The sequence below is a fragment of the Macrotis lagotis genome, chromosome 2 (genome assembly GCF_037893015.1).
Source record: "Macrotis lagotis isolate mMagLag1 chromosome 2, bilby.v1.9.chrom.fasta, whole genome shotgun sequence".
Lineage (NCBI taxonomy): Eukaryota > Metazoa > Chordata > Mammalia > Peramelemorphia > Peramelidae > Macrotis > Macrotis lagotis.
The window spans coordinates 332,643,059-332,659,726 of record NC_133659.1 but is presented as its reverse complement, the minus strand read 5'-3'; the positions used below and the strand labels follow the sequence as shown (position 1 = coordinate 332,659,726).

At 47.7% G+C, this 16,668-nt stretch overlaps 1 protein-coding gene across 3 annotated transcripts in view; it reads right to left on the bottom strand.

The window, feature by feature from the left end:
• TNRC6B (trinucleotide repeat containing adaptor 6B) overlaps window positions 1-15,683 on the bottom strand; it is a 218,834-nt gene extending 203,151 nt beyond the window's left edge. For 2 of the 3 annotated variants that reach the window (XM_074226984.1, XM_074226986.1), the window contains exon 1: window positions 15,561-15,683. The gene's annotated coding sequence lies outside the window, so the exon portion shown is untranslated. The remainder of the gene's footprint in view (window positions 1-15,560) is intronic. The other variant, XM_074226992.1, reaches the window with a different exon arrangement.
• Window positions 15,684-16,668: the final 985 nt, after the last annotated feature.

The window sequence follows — 16,668 nt, the reverse complement described above, 5'->3', positions numbered from 1 at the left end:
CATGATAGAGGAGCAATCGGGGCCTTCTGTCAAAAGCAGAGCAGCTAACAATTTGGGATTTGCCTTAGTGATAATCTCATTCTTCAAAAGGTTAAGGAAAACAAGGAGGAATTCTGACCTGGATATAATTCTCACTATCAGGGAAAAGTTAGTGACTAGAATGAAAATGATAAGAACCTTGAAGGGGAACGGTCACTTCAACCTAGAATTTCTGATGGAGAAGAGGAAATCTGGATAGGATAAAGACAGACTATATTTGGTGGAAAACAAAAAGTTTCAGGGTGAAAAAAGGTAGGATCCCATAGACTCCAATGCTACAGAGGAAGTCAGCCTAGGAGAGATGTGAGGTGCTCCAGAATGGAAATCTGAAGACACAAAAGGAAACAAGTCCAGTGAAAAGGAAATCTGGGATGTCTGAGGACTTCTTGTGGGTCGTCCTTCATTTTCAAAGGTCAATAACACCATGGCTGATGTCTTGACTTGCACATGAACTGGACTGTGGCGAGCAAGGCCAGCGTGCACAAAGCTGTTGGCCTCAGTCTCTCTTCCAGCCCTCAAAGGTCACTAGAAAGATAAAAGTCAGGGTGGCTGGTTAGTGGATAGTCTTGGCATCTCTGACATCTGACAAAGTTCTAGGGGACATCTTCACATGCTTGGGATACACTTTCCCTTAACTCAACAACAAGATTTTATTATGGAATATTCCAGTATTCAGGGCATAGTACAGTGCTGTGGAAGTAGAGTCAAGGATGCTCAGGATAAGTTGAGGGTGCTCAGAAAAAAGTAAAGGACAACAAAAATGATTGGGGTTCTGGGGAGAGGGACTGTCTTTTGGGGGGTCGGGTGGGGGGGGAGTTCCAAAGACAGGATGAGATCTTTACTTAGGGTTGATGAGATAACTGACAACAGAGAGAAGGCTAAGCTGTTCAAGTGTTATTTGTTTTCTTAGCACAGACAAATGCCATTTTTTAAAAAGGGAATGACAGATGGGAGAGTGATGTCCATAAAAATAAGCAAATAGTAAGAGAATGCTCCACTACCCCAGAAGGATTCACATCTCCAAGTCCAGATAGACGCCATCCTTGGGGGGGCAGCTAGGTGGCCTTGGAGTCAGGAGGATCTGAGTTCAAATTCGGCTTCAGATACTAATTATCTAACTGTGTGACCTTCAGCAAGTCACTTAACCCCACTGCCTTGCAAAAAAAACCCCAAACTTAAAAAAAAAGAGCCAGGAGGAGGGAGTCACTGTTAGGGATAGGGGAGAGATCACAGACAAGGAGAGAGATACCACAAGGGAAAAGAACACAACTTGTGTGGATTTTCAAAGGGGGGAAAGAGAACCAAGCCTCCAAGCTACCATTTAATGAGTTTGGCTTCAATTCTAGGAAAACATCTAGAATGGATCATGAAAGAAGTAGTAGGAAACATTCTGATAGAGAGGAGGTGCTTCTGATGTGCTAGCATGACTTCAGCAAGAACAGCTGAGGCCAAACCAATTATCAGTGATTTTTTTTTAACAAAATTATTCAACTAGTGGAAGGCGATGTTATGGAAGTAGTTTATTTACATTTTAGCAAAGCATCTGATAAAGTGTCCTAAACTATCACTGTGGGAATATGGAGAGTGATGAATTAGCCAGAAAGACAATCCTGTGGATTCAGAAGGGGCTGGAATGGTGAAACTCCAAGAGCAGTTGGTCATTTTTATTAATCCCTTGGATAAAAAGCAGAGATGGAATCCTCATAAAATTTGAAAATGACATAAAAACAGATGATAGAATCAGTATCCAAGAAGATCTGGGTGGCTGCAGCCCCGGGAGCATAAAAAAACAAGATGAAATTCAACAGGGATAATGCACAAAGGTTCTCAAGCCAGGAGAGGCATGTGGAGAGGGCAATCATCCAGAAGGAGGCACAGGGGCTCCAATTCCCAGGAGGCTCAACCTGAGCCAATGCCATCTGGGGCTGCCTTGAGAAGCCGAGCTTCCAGAAAGAGATGTCCGAGTCCCATTGGGCACCAGCCTCCTCTCAGACCTCCTCTGGAGTCCTGTGTTTGGGCTGGAGGACGCTGGCAAGTTGGGGCAGACAGGAGAGTCAAGACCTGGAGTCTGGGTCTCATGAGGACCGGTAAAGGAATATATTGAGACTGGAGGACATCAGAGAGCTGTCTGAAGTATCTGCCGAGGGACTGATCTGTTTCTTGGTCCCTGAACTTGCCCTGATGGGTGGCAATTATAAAAAAGAGAAACATCCCAATAATCAGAGCTGTCCCAAAGCACAGGGGCTTCCCACTGTATGGACCGGTGACTGCCTGCTAGGTCTGTTCTAGTGGAGACTCCTTGGGGGCCCGGGCTGGATGATCACGTAGCTGGGCTTCCCCACTGCTCAAGTGCTAGTGTGGGCTCATATGACTTCCCTACACACAATCTCTCCAATCTAGAACGCAAGCTTTTTCTACCTCCAACTCCCAGAAGCCTCTGCTTGTTGCAAAGCCTTGCTGGGCAGGGACCGACCCCCACCTTAAACAAGGGCTGGTTTCTGGGAGCCTTTGTGAAATGATTCTGTCTAAATTCTGAATTATCCTTATTGACGTAGCCCCAACCTAAGCTCCCAGAAGGCAGGGGACCCTGAAATTATTTTGCTTTTCTTTGGGGTATCCTAGACACAATAGGTGCCTAATGTCTACTAAAAAGAAAGCCCAAAGGCACATAGGTGCACACGTAAACACACAAACACAAACCCTCTATGTACTTCTTATACACATTTATGCAGAAAAAAATCAAAAAATAAAATCAAAAACAACATTAGTGGCAAATTTATTGTTGCAGCACACTATTTCTAATATACACTAATATACAGCATTTAATGGGTTTTATTAATCACAGGGGAAAACATGAAAAAACAAGAAATAATTCTGACATAATGAAAAAATTAAAGCACGGGAAAAATAATGTCTACAATTCCTGTTCCCCTAAACATTTAAAATAAAGAATCCCCCAAAAGAGGTTCCACAGTTGCTGGGCTCAAAGATTAGAGTTAAGAATCAAAGAGGCTGTCAACCTCTGTATTTACAGATGAATATGGGGCTCTTTTTTTAAAGCTAATTCTAGGAATTCAAATCTTTCATGTTCAAATTTAAATTTTAAAACCATTCACCCCAAACCCCCAAATTATAAAATTATAAACTTAATTTGAGCAGTAGTAGTATAATTCAATGGGAACAGCTGAAATGTCTATCATTTAACAGAAACAGCTCAACTAAGAAACTCTTTGTACTTCCTTTTTTAGCCCTAATTGTTCCTCAAAAATATTCCTTCCATAAGCTTCTGCTAAAATAAGTAAAAACAAGTCAAATTTTTATATATTAAGAAAAATAAGAAAGCAACCAAGTTTTCTGGTTGATGACAAATACCAACATTTTAAGATGCTATTAATAAGTTAACAACATACAACTAAGCTGTGGGAGAAAAAAATTAAAACATGATTAAGGGTATAGAACATACTAGACAACAATCTACTCTATTCTTAAAAGGTTCTTAGGATAATTACAGGAACTCATTCAGATTGAAGGGTAACTCTTTGAAGCAGGTCGTTTTAATAATTACTACTGTTAGTGACAAATTCCTGTTTGTATTGTGTTGTGGCCTACTCCACTGAGCTCCTATCATGGGGCTTCTCCTACGTAATACTCATTTGAGATGCTTCAGAGAATATAGCATTCCAAGTCTTACAATAAATACAATACGGTGACATTAAGAAGATGAACCTTAAAGATGTCAAAAGATGAAGCTTCATGCTGAGTAGGGGTGGGGAAGGCACATAGAGCTCAGTTTGAATAACCAATCTGGAAAGCAATTTAGAATTATGCAAAGAAAGTAAAAATTCCCACATACTTTTTAACCCTGAGATTCTACTGTGGACCAGTGAATAAAAAGAGAAAAGCTCCATGTCCCCCCAAAAGCTCAGCAGCACCATTTGTGGCAACAAACATCTGAAAACAGGTGATTCTTATCAATTGGGGGCTGGCTAAATGACTATGGTATGTGAATGAAATACAACTGTGCCATAAGCAACTACTACTAAGAAACATGGAAAGACTTAAGAATGGTAAGATTTCATGATAAAAGACAAAATAAGCGGAACTAGGAAAATGACAGTAACACAGTAAATGAAAAAAACTCAACCATAGCAGCAACCAGTTTAGACGGAATATTGGGAAATTATACCAAAAGAAGAGAAATGAGAAGCGCCTCTCCCTTCTTTGCAGAGAATGGGGTGCATGTCAGACTTTGTAATATGTTGATTTTGCTAAATTTTTTTCCTCCATATTTTAAAAAAAATATTATAAGGGATTGATTGGCCGAGAGGTTAGAGGAAAGTTGTGGTGGAAAATGTAGGTGAAATAAAAATAAAAGTTATCAAAATACTTTTCAAAAACTATGACCCTTTTTCATAAAGAAGTTTAGGAGCCATTAAAGTAACTTCCAATTTCCCAGAAGTTCCCAGTTTGTTCTTCCTATTCAACAATGGGCTCAAGTCATTGTCCACTTGGACCATTGTCCATATGAACTGATAAAAAATTGACAGGATCTAAAGGTAGACTGTCTAATTAAATACTATAATGGACAATAGGGATTCTTTATTTGTATGACATTTTCTATAAGAATGCTTAGGCTAGGGACAGCTAGGTGGCACAGTGGACATCAAATCCAACATCAGATCCTTAACAATTGCCTAGCTGTGTGACCTTGGGCAAGTCACTTAACCCCATTGCCTTGCCAAAAAAAAACAATAAAAAATAATATTTAGGCTGTACATATACAAACTTATTTATAACAGTTTTTGGTAGAAAAAAAGAATTGAAAAATGAAGGGATGTCTATCAACTAGGGAATGGGTGAACAAGTTGTGATATATGAATGCAATAGATATGATCCTATAAGCAGAAATGTTGAGCAGGAGAATTTCAAAAAAACCTGGAAGATGTACATGAACTGATGCAAAGTGATGTGAGCAAAATCCCTTGTATACGATAATAGGAATGCTGTCTGATGAACAGCTATAACATAGCTCTTCTGGGCATTACAATAATCTGAGACAATTCCAAAGAATGAAGGATGGAAAATGCTATCTACAAAAAGTCTGATTATAGATCAAAGCAATCTTTTCACTTTTTTCATGGTTTTTTCCCTTTTGATCTGTTTACTCTCTCACAACATAACTACTATAAAAATATGTTTTACATGGCTGCACACATATAACCTTTTTGTTTTTAAAGGTTTTTGCAAGGCAATGAATGGGGTTAAGTGGCTTGCCCAAGGCCACACAGCTAGGTGATTAAGTGCCTAAGACTGGTGTTGAACTCAGGTTCTCCTGATTCCAGGACCCGTGCTCTATCCACTGTGCCACCTAACCGCCCTTTCACACAAATAACCTTTAACAAATTGCTTGACATTTTAGGGAAGGGAAGGAATCAGAGGGAGGGAGAAAATTTGGATCTCAAAACTTCTAAAAAATGAATGTTAAAAACTGTCTTTATGGGCAGCAAGGTGGTGCAATGGATAGAGCACTGGCCCTGGAGTCAGGAGTACCTGAGTTCAAGACACTTAATAAAGACCTAGCTGTGTGGCCTTGGGCAAGCCACTTAACTCCATTTGCCTTGCAAAAAAAAATATCTTTACATATAATGGGGGAAAATAAAATACTATTTTAAAAATGTAAGTTTAGGCTAAATTAATTGAACTGTTAAGTATCTAAGTAGGATTTAAACTCCTATCTTAACTCCCACTCCTATATTCTCTGATCTGGCTACTCTCTTCTTGGGTTAGAATCCTGTTGGAAAGTACAAATCCTCAGCAAAGGTCACGTGCTTTCAGTCCTGCTTCTCTGTCTTGTAAGGCATTCTTCACAAACTCTTTATTCCAATTCAACTGGCTCTACCTTCTTCCCTAATCCCTCCTCAGTTCTGCCTCAAAAAGTCCTTCCTTTGCACCAAAACTGATCTCCTAATATGATCACCCAAGAAATTATTTTATATCCACTTTGGATATATTTATATTTACATTTCTATTCAAGTATTCTCTCCTCAATCAATTAATAAGTATTTAAGTGCCAATAATGGGCTAGACACAAAGAGTAAATAGAACCAAAGGATAAACCTATCTAACCATGATGTTTGCATTCTAAGGTGGGGGGGGGGGTGCGCGCACGTGCGCGTAAAACCACCCAAGGCCATGCCGGCAGGAGAGCCCTGGCATTGCCAAAAGTCATTGCAAGTCATTCAGACAGAATCTGGACCCTGCCCACCTCTTCCATCTGCTATCTTGCTCCCTCCCAAGTGATCAAGGGCAGCTTTCCCAAGGAAATACAAGCTCTTAGAGGATGAGGACAGCTTCACTTCCATCTTTCAATCCTGGAATCACTGTAGGTGCTGGAGAGAGGCCAGCTGAAGTAAAATGAATTCCAAAGTCACCTCAGCTGCTGTCCAGCTGTGGGAGTCAGGGCAAGTCACCTCCTATTTCTTCTGTTTCCTCATCTGGATCCTCTCAATGACCCCAAGTTGGTCAGAGCACCTACAGACCATGTTCTGCAAACCTAAGTGTATCGTGGGAGTCAGCATGACAAAACAATGCACAGCTGCAAAGGAACAAAGCGTGTTTTCCCTTTCTAGCTGAACCTTCCACTACTGATCAAGAATAAGTATGGTTCTCCATGTAACGGAGAAGGCATGATCTGGGAAGTCCTGCAATCTGGATGGGAAATCAGTGAGAAGAGGACAAGGAACTCCAAAGGGGCAGGCACCCAACCATATCAAAGGCAACAGCTGAGTCCTGAGGCCCATGGAGGGTCTGCAGTGCAGGTGAAATTGGGAGTTTAGGTGTGATATTCTCAGGAAACAGGCTGCTAATATCTGGAAGACCTGAATTCAAATCTGGTCTCAAGACACTTCCTAGCTGTGTGACCCTGTGCAGGTCACTTTGTCTTAAGAGTTCCTCATCTGTAAAATGAGAAGGACGGGCAAACCATTCCAGTATTTCTGCCAAGAAAATCCCAAATGGGGCCCTGAAGAGTCAGACGTGACTGAAAGGACTGAACAACAACTCAAGTACACTACAAGTTCCCAGGGGAACAAAGGAGTGTTATTTCATAAACAATAGATGCTAAGTTAGAAGAAACCCCAGCTCTGAAGCCGTGAGGGGCCCCCAAAGTGCTATTTTCCGAAGACCTGGAAACTTTACAGGGGGCAGGGGAGAGGGTGCACAGGCTTGGAGACAGGACGGACAGGTGTTCCTGGGCACTGAAGGGGAAGTGAGGAGAGAGGAGGCAGAACAATAGCAGCTCTAATGTCATCAAGACTAACCTGCTGTATGGTCCTCTGTCCAGGAGCTTTGCAGACACACTGCTCAGACAGGGCCTTCCATCCACTTCAATGCAAGGCCCATGTCTACTGTCGATCCACTGCCTACACATGATCTTACACCTCACAGGTGGCACTTCTGGGACCTGGCACCACCGGAAACATTCACTCAAGTGGCATCCATGCAATCATGGCTGACAGGAACAAAGGAAGTTCCCAGGAGAACAGATGTTACAAATCCGAAAATTCGAATTATGAATCAACTTCTTACTACCCAGAAAGCAGTCTGCTAGGTACTGAGGAACAAAAGATGAAAAATAAAAAATAATACAGTTCTTATCCTCAGGAGGCTTAGAGACTGACACTTCTATATGGGCAGACACTATCCACTAAGATCACCTAAATCCCCTTTATCCCGGTCCTATTCAGCCCTATTCAGCAAGCAAAGAGAAGACAGGAGTATGCAGGCTGAGAAGTTCAATTTTCCAGTGCCAAAGAAGGAACGTGGGAAACCAGAGAAGATCAATGCATTGCCTCCTAGCACTATTTCTCCAGGACAACCTAAGATACAAAGCTGAAGAATCTGGATTGGGGATGATTTTCACACAGTAAGGAACTTCGAGGGGGGCAGGGGGAAGCCCCAAACCCATGGCTGGCTACCATATAAGGAAAATGCCCAAAGACAGGATCAAAAGGCAAAGAAAGATGGTTAGGGGCTGCTGGAGCTCAAAGGAAGAAAAGCAAGCAGACAGCTGAAAACATTGTAATTTCACTAGTCTTTGTCAGGTTCGAGCAGTGGCCCAATAATCCTAACAGCCGGCCTTCCTGTACAACTCAACCAGCACCAGGGACTCAGGAGGGGCCTTTGTAGCCTGAGAGGGCAGGCCTCTGCCCAGGACACCTGAGCCCTACCAGTTGAGGACTCTGCCCAGCTCCAGCCCTTCCACTTGGCACTGCAGGCAGCGGTCCATGCTGAGGGCCAGACAAGGATCCCTGGGGGGAGGGGGAGCAAAAGGCTATCTCCTTCACTCTGGCTCTCCAAGATAAGCTCCAGTGAGTCACCACCTTCCAACTCTGACGAATAAGCCCATTCTCCTTTGGTCAGCCTTGTGACAGAACCTGAAGCTGCAAGCCCAGGACCACCTGGACGGTCCAAATTCTCTCCCTGCACTTCTCAGAGTCACAAGAACCTCTTTATGGTACTTTTGTTAAAAGTAGTCAGATAAAGGAGAGTCAAAGTTCTAGAATCCAGGTCCTGTAAAATAAAGCTAAATACAGATGTGAGAGTGAGAGTGAGAGTGAGAGTGTGTGTGTGTGTGTGTGTGTGTGTGTGTGTGAGAGAGAGAGAGAGAGAGAGAGAGAGAGAGAGAGAGAGAGAGAGAGAGAGAAAGAAATGAGAATTCTCTTCTGGTTAAGCTAGAGAGGAAGTATTAACTTTCTAAGAAAGAATTCCACTCTCTTCACTGATGATTCCATATGCTCGAGGTGGGGCACACTGCCCACTATGAATTTCCGATATTCCTATCCATAATAAAATCTTGTCCTTTCTTTTTCATCACATTTAGAGTCACCAGTTTATACTTAACGTTCACATGCCTCTTCATTTATAGAATAACAAAAATACTCAATACAGCTCTTTATGAACAAAACAAGGTTTCAATAACATCCAAAATTCAAATGGAATTATTTTTGTCATCTTCAATTTTACCTTTGGTTCAGTTGTTTTAGTCATCTATGATGCTTTGAGATCCCGAGATCCCGCTTGATTTTTTTTCTTGGCAGAGATACTGGAGTGGTTTTGCCATTTCCTTTTACAGCTCATTTTACAGATGAGGGAACTGAGGCAAACAGGATGAAGGGACTTGCCCAGGGTCACACAAGTGTCTGAGGCTGGATTTGGTCGCAGATCTTTCTGATTCCAGGCCCAACCCTTATCCATTGAGCCAATTAGCTGCCCAAATTCTATCTAAGAATTGCAATTAGGGGGGAAAAAAATCTTGTTTATCTTTATAAGGAAAATATTCTCCCTCCATCAGAAGGAATTTTGAAACTAAACGACCATTCGATTATCCCAGGAGAAAGCTGCTTCTTCACTTGTCCTTCGGTATCAACCCTATATGTCAATCTGCAGTATTTCACCTTAGTGCAGGTCAGTCCCTCACCCACATGGGGAAGGTATTTCTCACACCCAGTTGAGGGTGCCCCACGAATTTAGAGGGTATTGATTAGAGGCTGTAAAGACTTAAAACTTAGAATATTCAGAGGAATGTAGTTTGGATCTGAAGTCCTATCTCCTCATTGAAGAGACTCAAAATTCCATTAAGGATGTGAGGAACATTATTTGGAATTTAAAAGCAAACAAAGCATTTCAAGGTAGCAAACTAAGCCAAATGAGAAGCAAACTTCAAGGGCAGTTTAAAGAAAGCCTCAGAGAGAATGGAACTGGGTCTAGACCAAGCAACCATCTAACTGAGGGGCAGTCAGGTGGTGCACTAGGGGAGCCTCAGACTCAACCTCAAATGCAGTCTTCCGACCCTTCTGAGTTGTGGGACTCTTTTTGCCTCACTTTCCTCAACTGTAAAATGGGAATAATAATAGTACTTGCCTCACAAGATTGTTGTGAGGACCCGATGACATAATTCTAAAGCGCTCAGCACAGCGCCCGGAACATACTAAGCAGTCCTGTGTAAGTGCTCGTTGTTATTGCTATTATTATCTAATTGCTCTATTGCCTAACTGAGCAAAGCAAGGCCCCAGAGCCAAGTGCCCATGCCACTTTCCATTGAACAGACAATGGAGGGCAGGAAATGCCTAGGAGAAGAGTGGGAAGAGCTGGAGGGCTAGGGAGGGGGCCAGGCCAGAAGTTGCTGCATCTCTGATCCCCAGAGGCTCTCCCAGGCTGGACAGGCTCCAAACTGAGGCTGGGAACAGAGGCAGATGAGTGCTCTACCAGGCCACAGCAACCCTCAGAGACCATCTCTGCAGCAGAGAGGATGCCATCTGTCTTAATGGAAGGACAAACTGACAGATTCTTGCATTATTACTTTCCATTAAGCAGACTGCTTCACACCAGTGAAGCAGAGACTGTGGCAGCAAAGGGGATGGCAAGGAAGGGACGGCTTCAACGGGAATCATAGAACTTGACCCCTGATAAGAATGGGCAAGAGAAGAACAGGACTCCGAAGCGGCTGGATCTGTTTCTGATGAAATGGAAGAAAGGGGAGCCAGTGGCACAGTAGCTCAGTCTGGGGTACACCCCGGAGCATCCCAGTAGAGCTCATCTGAGCTGAGCACGAGACCTTGCACACATATAACAGGCAAACCTTGACCGGGTCCACTGACGGGTTGGCATCCATGATTTGGAAATCTTAGAAGCACAGAATTTTTTAAACTCAAGAGATTTTACAAAGTATCCAACTCTTTGACTGCACTGATGAAGAACCAAGGCCTAGAGAGGCTAAATGACAGTTAAAGACAAAGCCTGGACATTCCCAATTCCCGATTACTGTTCCAAGGCTTTCCCCAACTTCTGCAGAGACTCCTTCCTGAAGCCATTCCCCTAGCCCCAACCTCTCTCCTGAGCTGCATTTCCAAGTGCTCTTAGGTGGCCTGGACAGGACATCCCAAAGGCCTAACCAAGCCAGCTGAGCCTTTCCCCTGGAAGTTCTGAATTTCCCTATTCATGTGGGGGGAAATTATCTTCATCCTGGTCTTCTAGGTTTGTAACCTCAGTGTCCCCTTACACAGATTGTCATTTTTCAGGCAGCTGCCCCCCAGGGCCAGGGCCCTCCTCGGACCCCTGGATTACTGCAGCAGCCACAAGGTCCATCCAATCCCCTTCCACTCAGCTGCATGGTCCCAAGACTGACCACGTCTCCCCTTGCTCAATTAATCCACTCACCTCCAGACTCAAGTAGAAAGGCTTCAAAGGTCTAAAATTGTTCAGGCCCTTCTTGCTTTCCAGTTTTTTTTATATCTGACTCTGTCTTATGCCCCCCAGCCTGTGGACAGGGGGTCCATCTCCCCTCTCTGTTCTTGCAGGGTTCCACTGCTCTACCCCCACTTTCCCCAGCTTCCTTCATGCCTCAGTTCAGACTCCCCCGTCTTTCCTTGTTCCCCCAAAAGCTTCAGAATAAACTAAATTGCATATTTAGTGAGTCTCTTAAAATCAAAAAGGGTAGAAACAGGGTCTTTAAAAGCTCAATCTCTATTGTGCAATATTCTGAAACAAATAATCCAGGTATGAGAAGAATGCCTTAACTTAGAGTCAGTCAGGCTGTAGGCACAAAATTCAACTTATCTGTGGAACATTCTAGACCCACACCATATGGTGGCAAGCACAGGATGCACCACAATCCACATAACACTGGGCCTGGCATCAGAAAGATCTGAATTCAAATTCAGTCTCAGACACTTAGAGGATCACTTCACCTCTCTTTAACTCAGTTTCCCTTACGGAAGGCTGTTTTCCACCAATTACTAAAAATTAGGAAGCTTTTATACAAACAAAAAAGACAAACTTTTTGATGATCCCAAATGTGATTTTCTTGGCACAGATACTGGCAATTTCCTTTAGCTCATTTTATAGATGAGGAAACAGAGGCAAAATGAGTGAAGTGACTTGTCCAGGGTCACACAGTAAGTATCTAAGGTCAGATGTGAGCTCAGGAAAATGAATCTTCCTGACCTCAGGTCCAGTCCTCTATTCCCTGTGCTGAGCTGCCCCAAAAGAGAAACTACCAAGAGGATAAAAAATTGTGTGTGCAAAGTTTTACCAAGAAAGACGTCTCATCCTATCTAGAGAGTTGAATAAAATGAACAGCGTCGGTTCTCAAGCTGACAAACCGTTCCTGACCATTTGAAACCACTCAAAATCACAGACTTCACCTCACACCCTACAAGACTGCAGAGAGAACAAAAACCATCCATCATCAATGGTGGAGAGGCTGTGGAAAGACGGGCACACCTAGCACACGGTGGCAACTGAACTGTCCTCTTTGGACTGAGTGAAGTCGCTCCTGGGCTTATAACCCAAGGAAGGCAAAAGCAAAAACAGACGTCATTCCCCACCACTCCCCAAATACTTCTCAGCAGCACTCTTACTACAGTGAAAGACCCCTGTCTGGGAAGTCAAACGGATGGATTCAAATCCCAGCTGTACTATTTATTAAGTGACAACCTTCTGGGGGCCTCAGTTTCCTTCTCTGGAAAATGAAGACGTAGGCCTAGGTGACCTCAAAGTCCTTTTCTGGGACTAGAGCTGGACTCCTGCTCACTGGGCACAGGGTTGGCCTCGTTCTTTTTCTTTTTGTAAGGACAAATTCAGTGTGAGGAAGGGGAAGGACAGGCATCCCCAAATGACTGATAGAAAAACAAAAGGCTCTCAGATCTCACCAAGCATCGTTTCATTCACTTACTGTGTAATACTGTGCAATGTAGCACTGCCAGTGACAGGAGAGGAATGAAAGCAGGGACCAGACTTTATCAAAGCCCTTCCATCTCTGCAGAGTGGACCTTAATACATATGGGGAGCTAGATTGTGGGGAGCCTTTGCCTTCCCTTCTACTCTCACGCTCAGAGAAATCTACCCACAAATGCTGAGGGTCCCTTAAATGGTAGTCAGGTGAATTTCCATCCCAAATAATACTGTTGCTTCAGGTAAAGACAATATAAACAAATAGCATCCAGTCTTGACCCATCCCCACCCCAATCTCTCTGAAATGGCTATTTGACATTTAACAAGCAAGCTAAAGTACTTTGAATTAAATGTTTGTTTTCAAGCACTCAATTTTGGATTCTAAACAAATGTACTAGTCATTGTAGAAGTATCTGGTGCAGCTTTTGCTGGTGATGCAAATGGGGGTGGGGGGGGGGGGGATGGGGAAGCTAGCCTATCTGATCCAGAAAAGGGGAGGGCTGCTTAGATCACCAGGCAGCATGGAAGGTGGCCAACCAGTGCCCCTGAAGGGGGTGACCTTCTCTGGGGCATGAGGTACCTCTTAAAGACCTTCAATCATGACTTGGGAAGTCCCTGAATTGAGTTCCACTTGAGACCTCTCACAATTCAAGAGATCAGAAGCAGCTCTACAGCTAAGAACCAACGGGATTGGTCATCAGTTGTTTGATGCCCCCATTCCCAAAGCCTGGTCACTAAAAATCTGACACTCGGAATTGGCACCAGATGAACTAGGGAGTCACTACCTTCCAAACGTCTACTTCTCCTCTTATAAAACACGAGAGAAGAGAGTGAGGCAAACATCCTTCTACGTTTCATCACAACAAAAAAGGATGTGCTGTTTCCCCAAGCAGCCTTCCGGTGTATCCAGGAGGCTACAAAGCGGCTACCCTTTCTGGGGCTTGCTGAGCATCATTGCCTTTCTCAAAGTCTTCCATTTCTTGACTAGCCCTTCCCCAAATATCACCCTTACTCTTGACAAGTATGCCAGTTTTGGGGACAGCTAGGTGGCACAATGGAAAGAGCACCAGCCCTGGAGTCGGGAGGACCTGACTTCAAATCCGGCCTCAGACATTTAATAATGACCTAGCTGTGTGGCCTTGGGCAAGCCACTTAACCCCACTGCCTGAGAAAAAAAAAGTATGCCAGTTTTGAGATTCCTCTTGTCTCTAACATCTGCTAACTAGGTTGAATGAGAAGTATGTGAAGGAGCTGTGGGTCTTAAAAATCATACTGGGTCATAGGTATAGACCTGAGAGGGACCCAGCACTAGATATCTGAGGACCCAGATCCATTAGACAGAGAGGAAAACTCAGACCCAGAGAGAAACAAGCAAACATTTCAGATCGGATGATGCCATTACCCAAAGTTGGTGGCTCTGGGACTCTGCAAATGATTATGACTATGACCCGAGCTGTCCATCAACAAGTTTTTATTAGGCACCCTTTGGGTCAAAAAATACAGTGAAAAGAGGGAGACAGTCCCTGGCCCCTGAGAGCTTACGGGAGGCCCCAAACCTTTAGACAATGGACCAGATGTAAAGTGAGCTCAAGGTCCAGGGGGGAAGCCCAGGCTTCTGGAGGCAGCAGAACGCTGCGGACAAGAAAAGCCAGTGAGTTCATTTGGGCTCCAGCCTCATGAGCCCAAAAGGGCTTATCGGGGTTGTCAATGCCACACAGGAGGCCGTTCTTTGTCCTCAAGGCAAGAGGGAGCCGCTGAAAGTTCTGGAACAGTCGAGTCACTGTCAGGCCTGCCAAAGGCACAAGATGGCTTTCGTAGCTGGGAAGAGTGAGGAGCAGCGGGGGGCTGCGGGGCCAGGGCCCAGAAGGAACCTGGGGGCAGCGCCCGGCCCGTTCGGAGGCCAGAGAAGGCAAGGGATTTGACTAGGACTGAGCACCATGCCCGCTATCCCAACGCCAGGCACCCGACTGGCACCAGGGCTGGGGGCAGCGACGAACCAAGGAGGACTCCAAAGGAGCTGGGTGCCCAGCACGCCTGGCGAAATGGCTTTGGGCCGCGATGGCACAGTGGGCAGAGATGCCCAGCTCGCCGTGCGGACAGCAAGGAGGCCCTCGGGGGCCTGGCAGAGAGAAGGACTCCCGGCAGGGGAAGGAGTGGCCCGGGGCACGGGGAGGGCAGCCTGGGCGCCCGGGCGGCTTCTGCCCACCTTTGCCGCCCAGCGCAGGCCTCTGCAGAGCCGCGGCCCCGGCCGTCATTTACGGGGCGCCCAGGGGCCCGCGCGGGGGGAGGGGCGGCCCGCGCGGGGGGAGGCGGTGGGGGAGGGGCGGCCCGCGCGGGGGGGGGGGGAGGCGGTGGGGGAGGGGCGGCCAGGTGAGGCCCCCGCGCGTGTCCGGCTCGGATCCGCCGCCGCGGGCGCGAGCGCCTTCCCCCTCCTCCCGTGCGCGCGCATCCTGGCCTCGGCCCCCGCCCCCCGGCGGCGCACGCGCACAGCGCCGCGCGCCCAGCCTCCCCCTCCCCCTCCCCCGCCGCCTCCTCCCGCGACACACACCCCTCCCCGAGCCGCCCCCCCCCCGCCGGAGGCGCGCTCCCGGCGCTCCCCGCGCCCCCGGCGGGCCTGCCCTGCGGCAGAGGCGCGCGCCCGCCCCCCCCCCGGCCCCTCACCCGCCCCGCGGCACGCCCCCGCCGCCGCCGCCGCCGCCGCCCCTTCAGCTCCGGGGCCCCGGGCCGAGCCGCCCCGGGCGGCGGGGCCTAGGCGGCGGCGGGGCCGGGGGCGGCCCCCGCTCACTCACCGCTGAGCCGGCGGCGGCGGCGGCGCGCTGGGCTGAGTCCCCGCCGGCCGAGGAGACGGCGTGGGAGACGCGGCCCGAGGGGGCGGGGGCGACTCCCTCCCGCTTCACCTCCGCGAGCGCCGCGGACCCAGAAACTCAAAACAAAATAAACAAACTTTCCCCCTCCGCCTCCCTCCCCCCGCCCCGGCCACAACACAAACAGCCGGGGGCCCGCCTCCTCGGGCACGCCATTGGCCGCGCGCCGCCACCACCCTCTCCCCACTGGCCCGGCGCGACTGCCCGTCGAGCCGTCGGCCCGCCCCTCCGCTCCTCGCCGCCGTCGCGGCCTGTCATTGGCCGGGGCCATCCCGTCGAGCGAGCCGGGATTGGCTGACGTGTCTGCGCCAGTCACGGGGCCACGCCCCCGACCCCCACGGAGGCGGCTTCTTCGGTCGCGTACGGAGGTGAAGGGGAAACGAGAGCATGATGGCGGCGGGGCCGGTTCTGTCGCAACCCCCGCGGGGAGGGTGGCGGCAGCTCGAAGCCCCCGCCTCGCGCTGCTGTAGCGCCCGCACCCTCCCTCCGTTCGGCGCCGTCTAGTTAACCGAATCCACCTAAACCCGTTTACTTATTGACGCTCCGAAGAGCCAAGGGGGGGGCGCGAGGGAGAGACAGGCCCTCATTGGTCTGGCCACATGTCACTCTGCCCGTGCCCCTCAAAGTCATTGGTAGGAGACGAAGAAGTCCCGCCCGTCAACAAAAGCGAGCGCTATTGGCGAGGCCTCCGTGCGGCTTCTTTCCCAATGCTCTATTGGGTACGAGGGGTGTCAATCAGAGGCCTGAGCGCCTGCCGGCTGGGCCGAGCCGCCCCACGCTTGCCCTTCGCCGGCCCCCACCTTGGCTTCCCCTCTGCCCAGCAGTCCGCTGGGACGCGCTGCCCTCCAAGGCCCTGCCCAGCTCAGAGGGGAAGCCTGGACTCAAGCAGCGCCGGGTTCCGCCTCCGTGAGCCTGTCAAATGGGCCCAGCGGGGTCCCCGCCCCTCCCCCGGGCCACGTGAGACGGCCGCCCCCCTCCCCCAGGCCCTGCCGCGGTGTCCTTACCTGTAAAACGGGCACTCGCCCTGTTGTGG